Consider the following 6,611-nt stretch of genomic DNA (forward strand, 5'->3'; position numbering starts at 1 on the left):
TGGAAACATAATCAAGCTGATACAGCTATTCTACAGAGTGACTTAAATTCAGTAATAATTTCACTGATGACAGCTTTACTGAGTAAATAAAATATTACTTCACTTTCTTAAAACAGGAGGATATTGAATCTCTCTCTCTCTCTCTCTCTCTCTCTCTCTCTCTCTCTCCCCCTCTCCCTCCCTCCCTCCCTCCCTCCTCATACCCCTCCTTCTCATGCATGCACATACACATTTGTGCAGCTCATAGGATATATACTATGGTGAAGTCAGGAACTCAAAGTCATCCTGCCCCCAAACTCATGAATCAGCACAGCAACCTGCATCTTTACATAATTATCTAGTATAAAAAGCTTAATCCACTTAATGCTTGACCAATAAAATATAAATAAAAATTCTGCACAACTAATATAAGAAACTTTGGAAGATAGCATATTCCATCCCTTTGTTTTATAAATCTAAAAAAAGACTGATTTGCACAAACCTTACAGTACAAGCTCACACATCATTCTCAACTCTTCACTTCTTAACAGATAAGTATTCTTTTCAAAATAACAAGGTAACAAATAATACTGATTGGGTAACAAAGGAGGAACATATTTAAAGGTTTTCATATGTGGATTTTTAAGTTCTATTTTAAAACAGTTCACGCTGCTCTTTCTACCAATAACAATTAACAATTAACTCTCATTTATTAAAAAATGTCAGTTTAAGACATTTAGATTATGATAAACAACATTTCCTCTAAAAGTAAAAATAATTTGGCTTTAGATTTCACTTAAACAGAAAATCAAAGAATATTTACTCAAAAAGTCCCCCTACCACCTTTTTTTGTTGTTGTTAAAACCCTTTCTTTCCCCTCCCGAGGCTTTCTTCTCTTTTGTACTCCAGTTCTCAAATGCATAAGATGGAGGAACAATACCACAATACAACTGCAGGCTTCCTGCCTACTAGTCAGTCATTATTCTTAAGACCTGAGAACTTTCAAAACACTGCTTGGGTTGTTTGAAATTCCTTCTTTCAGATTTTCCCTCCTTCATGGAACATGTATTTAAAAGAAGGACTTCAAAATGTCTTGCTGCACCCAATCAAAACACTCTACCCAAAATAAAAATGCTAGCCTTAGATATGAAAGTGAGATGTAAATGCCTGAAATCTGGCAAAACCAATCTAAAAGTACAGAACAAAAGGAATGTATTTCTGGCCAAGCATAAAATAGTATTTTCTCATATGTATAGTAATCCTGTTCCTGAAAATTTTCATATTTATATGGAAGTATCTTAAAGACTATAATAGTACCATTACTTTTTTTTTTTTAACAATACCATAGAAAGATCTCAAGGTCTCAAACTACACTGAGCTGAATAGAAAGAGCTACATTAATTATTACTCACAAAGGAAAGTTCACACTAAAATGAAGTACATTCGTTTATTTTAAAAAGTTGTCAGGGCAGAAAAAATTACCAGCAGTAGCCACCTGGAAACCTGGGGAAATTCCCATTTCCCCTGACCACACTTTGATGGTGGCAGTAGTACTTACTAATAAACTTATTTAGTTGTTAAGATAAACCTATGGAGCTAGTCCACTGGAGGGAGATGGTACATAAATTGTCTGCCCAGTTCAACATGGCTTCTTTCCTTTTTAAAGGGAAAAGCATTTAAAATGAAGGTGAAAACACATTGGCTTATGAATAACAACTTGTCAAATTGTTACAATAAATAAAAATTTCCCACATCTCTAACAAAAACAAAAAGACCAATTTATTTTAAACAGTATTCAATAAAACTCAATCCCAGTACAACAAAATAATTTAGCTACTCCCCTGGAGTTTGTTATAATGGGATTTAACCTGTACACTCAACATTCAATTAACCATGAGGCTTATCCTAATTGAGGATTATGCTGACTTCTGCAGTCTTTCCCCTCTATCCATCTACCACTCCAACTCAGCTGCCACAGCTACCAAAAGCAAAGCCCCAGGGAGCAGTAGATTATCCAGTACTACGTGATATCCAGGCAAATATTCCCTTTTCATCATGATGTGGATGATGATGGGTTAAATTCAGGAATCTAGTCAGCCTAGTCTCCAAAAAGTGAAGCTTCATAACCCTCAGGCCTCTAACCAAGGAAATTCAACATTTCAGAAGAATACCTTCATAGGTGAACAGCAGACGAAAAAAAGTTCCACTCTTTCCTAGAACTTAGCAATAAAAAAAATATTAACAGAAAATAAAAGATAGGATACAGATGTCCCTAATGACAAATGGGGCAAAGGACAAACAGAAAAGACTAGTTCAGTTGCTCTTAGCGCATTCTTTGAAATAGGTAAAACCTGTGTGCCTGTTAGGTCAGACTTCTTGCTTTTGCCTCTAGGCCACAAAGTTTACTAGTTAGTTAAAATTAACCTTTATGACTGCCCCCTATAAACTGACCTAGGTCGGCAGAACCTACCTAACTGAGTTAATGCTGACAAGGTTGAGAACTGGCAGCATGTAGTCTAAGAAGATTATCCAGTTTGTGGATAAACCAGCCTCCTAGACACTGCACATCTTCCCTTCTCCTGCTGCTGTGTATCTTCTGGCCAGTTTCCTCTTCATTTAACAACTCTCTACCAGAAGGTAAAAAAGGGGAAGGGGATTAAATTTAAGTCAACCCCATCATTTATTTGTTACGGGGCTGAAAATAAGGTTAGGCTCTGGATAAACTGCATCCTTAAACCAAAATAATCTCCCAGAAACCCTGTCAAAAAATTAAATGGACCAAATGAATTTACCTGGCAAACATCAACACAGTGAAGAACTAAGTCTCACTGCAATAGAGCACCTCCTCTACTTTAACTGTGAAATGTTCATTTTGTAATACCCCGCCCCAAAAGGCACTCAGAATGGAAGAAAATGACTACATTTTACTTCAGCACTCAATCTCAATGCTGTTCTTGAGGATCTAAACCAGCGGTTCTCAACCTGTGGGTTGTGACCCCTTTGGCGTTCGAATGACCCTTTCACAGGGGTCGCCTAAGACCATCCTGCATATCAGATATTTACATTACGATTCATAACAGTAGCAACATTACAGTTATGAAGTAGCAACGAAAATAATTTTATGGTTGGGTCACAACATGAGGAACTGTATTTAAAGGGCCAGAAGGTTGAGAACCACTGAACAGTCACCCATTTCTTTCACCTGAACTACGGGGAAAAGGTTAACTTCCATTTCCAACACTAATTTTCTACTCCCAGAGCTTTAAGCACTCAATAATGCATATAGTGAATATTCTTCACTACTAAATATAATAAATTCAAACCAAGCTGGGACAGGTCCTCTCTGGCTTAATCTATGAGAAACTGCAGTACCTCTTCAATCACGATTAAAAGAGTAACAAATGTGCTAAATTGTGGTCCCTTTGCTGTGTTGACAAATAACAACTGCAGGTTATATTCATCCCAAACTTGCAACAAATTCAAAGTTTTCAAAAGTAGTCCTACATCCTCTGGCCAAGGCTTGAAATTATACAGCTTTTAAAAATATAAAAAAATAAAAAAACCTAAAGCCATTTATTTTAATACCAATTAAGGATAGGATAATAGTGGGTGTTTTTGCTTTGTCTTACCCTATTGTCCAAACAAAAATAAAAATTTCTTCATTCTTTTAAAAGACTTCTCAAAAACAAAGTAGTCTTCAAGTTAAAAAGTACTATTCTAAAATCATACTGCTAATGCACAAAGGACTGAAAAAAAAAGAATATATATATATATATACACACACACACACACACACACACACCTATATCTTTAGTATGTCGCTGACATAGTAAGGAAGTTTATTTCAAAAGATCAGTCAAGAAGACATTAGTAACCATTTCAAGAACTATTTTTAATTTACATGTCTCCTAGGAAAGGGGTTCAGGGTCCAACAGTCAGTACACTCACTCCTTACTGAATGAATTCTAACTTATCTGCCTAGGCCCTAAGGGGTAGGAGGTGATTTATAGAAACAAATCTTCTACAGAGGGGAAAATGTACAAGATCCTCGCTTTCAAAATATAATAAAATTAATATAACCCTTAATACTTTAAACTCTAATAACATTGAATTTTTTTAATGAGTTGTTAGTGTTGGTAAATTCAAAACCACCATTCTAAAACATAAAAATATAAATCCTGTTAATTATGCTGGAGTTGTTCGCATTTTCAAAGCCTCTGTAGTTAAGGAATATTTTATGGCAGAAACATTTCCTATAACTGCTCTAGGAACATTAGATCTTCCCACTTAGTCCACAATCCTCACATCCAAAATGTACTTCTATATGCCAGAAGCTGGCATATGCTTTTTTAAATGCTGATTGAACAATTAAGTCATTTCTATCAATACATAAAATAGCCCTATAATTTAGGATCACAGGCAATCTAGATTGCTGCTCATTTAAATGCAGAACCTGAAGCAACCTCCAGTGACAGGAGCTATAGTGTTCAATATCATTTTACATGTTAGAGAGGCTTGTCTTACATACAAACAATGAACCCAGCAGGGTTCTTCATCCTCAAGCCACAGAGATTGTTATTTCTTCAAGGGTGTCGGCAGATAAGGCAACATAAACACTAAGTTCCAATGGCTATCAACATTTTTTTAAATAGTCAAAAAAAAACGGCATTCCCACCCATTTTCCTTTCCTTCTGCTCATTTGATTTCCCTGCTTTTAGGTATTCAACAGGGGTGTGTTTCTAATGAAAACCTTAAAATAATTATCCCAAAAGCCAAGGACATTCTAAAAACCAGTAGGTGGCTGCCTCCTGGCGGGAGGGGGTGGGGGGGAGGTTAGAGTAGGAGAGAGACTCATTTCTGTGTTTTGTGCCTTTCCAGGTGGGTATCCTATCTGATCTAACTGATTCTAAATAAGAAAGCAATCGCCAGAACTAGCAGTTCACAAACTTAAGGCTTCCCAGTTCGCATTTCAGTTTATGCGGCATTCATGAAGACCTATGATTCTCCCCCATGATCCTCCAAGCAACCTGCTGCAGCAAACCCTGGAGCCTGCTCGCAGCCAGGAGGCCAGGCGTGTCACCTCCAGCAGATGCAGCAGCCTCACTCCGCACGACCACCTCGCTGTCGCCTCGCTCCTCTCCCGAGTGAAACCCTGCCGCAAGCCAGCTGGTACTCGCCTTCCTGTTTCTTTCTGGTGCAGCTTAATAACAAAAACAGCTTGGCTTTGAAGCGCTGCTCAGAAACTGCAAAAAGGAAGTCCTCCCATTCGTGGGGGGGGGACGGGGGGACGGGGACGGGGAGGAAAGTTTTGACTCGGAGAGAATCGCATACCTCCCGTGTCATTCCAGCGGGGAAACCCGAACTCCCAGCTCAGGGAGACGTGGAGGCGATGCTCTCTCCCCCTGACAACTGCTCTTTTCGGGTAACTTTCCACCCCGAGTGCCCCCAAGCTGCCTGGGAAGAGACCGAGCCTCCCCACGACTCGGATGGTTTTTTAAAGACATGCGCAAGGCCAACAGTTTATTTAAATCTCTACAAACTGCATCCATGTCCATGAGAAGGGACTGGGGGGAGGAGGAAATAGCAATAATAAAGACAGCCAAGCCCGTCACGACCCCCCAACTTCCCACTTGCCATTCCTCAGCCTTCACACCGGAGGTAGCAAAACGCCTTTTTACTGAGAAAACTGCCGAGAACCGATCTCCCCGCGCCCCAGTGGAAATTCCGCAGATAACTCGTGTGAAATATGAAAAGCGCCGGGTGCAGGGGTCAGCAGCCACAGCGCCCGACCCCATCCCCGGCGCGCCCGCGAGGCTGGGCGAAGGCGGTGCGCGCCCCCGCCCCCGGCTCCCCCGAAGGGGCCACGCAGCGGGGAGAAGGGGGCGCGGGCGGCTTCCAAAGCCGCCCTCAGGGGCTGGGGAGGAACGAGGAAGATGCAACTTTCAGGACAGGAGGGGCAAAGTGGGCCCCCGCGGTGCCCCCCAAACTCCTCGGGGCGACCCCTCCCAGCGGGGACCCCCTCGCACCCCGCAGCCCGGTGCCGCCCAGCTTGGACTTCCCTACTCCGGCGGCTCCCGGGCTGCCGGGAAGCGGCGCGGCCCCAACACCCCAGAACTCTCTCCGAGCGCCCCCCGCTCGGCGCGCCCCTCAGCGCCTCCGGGAGCCGAAGCCGCCGGCTCGCGCAGCAGCCCCGGGGACTCGCCCTCCTCCCTCCGCCTTGCACTCCAGCCCCTCGCCCGGTGCCGCTCCTCCTTTATCTCCACTCACCACCCGCCGCCATTTTCCTCGCAGCTCAGCTTTAAATCGGAAACTCGCTGCTCAGCCCGCAGCCGCCACAGCCGCCGCCGCCTCCTCCGCCGCCACCACCGACTCAGCCGCCGCGGCTGCTGCCGTCGCTGTGGTAGAGCTGAGGAGCCAGCGGCTGGAACCTCGGCGCGGGGGCCGCCGGGATATGTAGTCCCGTGGCCACGCCCAGCACTACCGGTCCCAGGGGGCCTTGCGCGGCAGGGCTCCGGGTGTCCCTGCCCGCGGCTTCCGCGGCGCGAGGGCGTGGCCGCGCGGACCCTCGGCGGGCTCTCGCTCGCTTAGCCCCAGGGAGCAGCGGCGGGGTGGGGAGAAATGGAATGCAACCC

General features: G+C 43.6%; 1 protein-coding gene across 6 annotated transcripts in view; it reads right to left on the reverse strand.

Annotated features, from left to right (window-relative positions):
* The window catches only part of NCOA3 (nuclear receptor coactivator 3), a 105,259-nt gene extending 98,872 nt beyond the window's left edge, over positions 1-6,387 (reverse strand). For 5 of the 6 annotated variants that reach the window (XR_009454171.1, XM_059706832.1, XM_059706828.1 and 2 more), the window contains exon 1: positions 6,247-6,371. The gene's annotated coding sequence lies outside the window, so the exon portion shown is untranslated. Of the gene's footprint in view, positions 1-6,246 lie in introns of all 6 variants that reach the window. The other variant, XM_059706831.1, reaches the window with a different exon arrangement.
* Between the last annotated feature and the right edge of the window lie 224 nt (positions 6,388-6,611).

The sequence above is a fragment of the Myotis daubentonii genome, chromosome 8 (genome assembly GCF_963259705.1).
Source record: "Myotis daubentonii chromosome 8, mMyoDau2.1, whole genome shotgun sequence".
Classification (NCBI taxonomy): Eukaryota; Metazoa; Chordata; class Mammalia; order Chiroptera; family Vespertilionidae; genus Myotis; species Myotis daubentonii.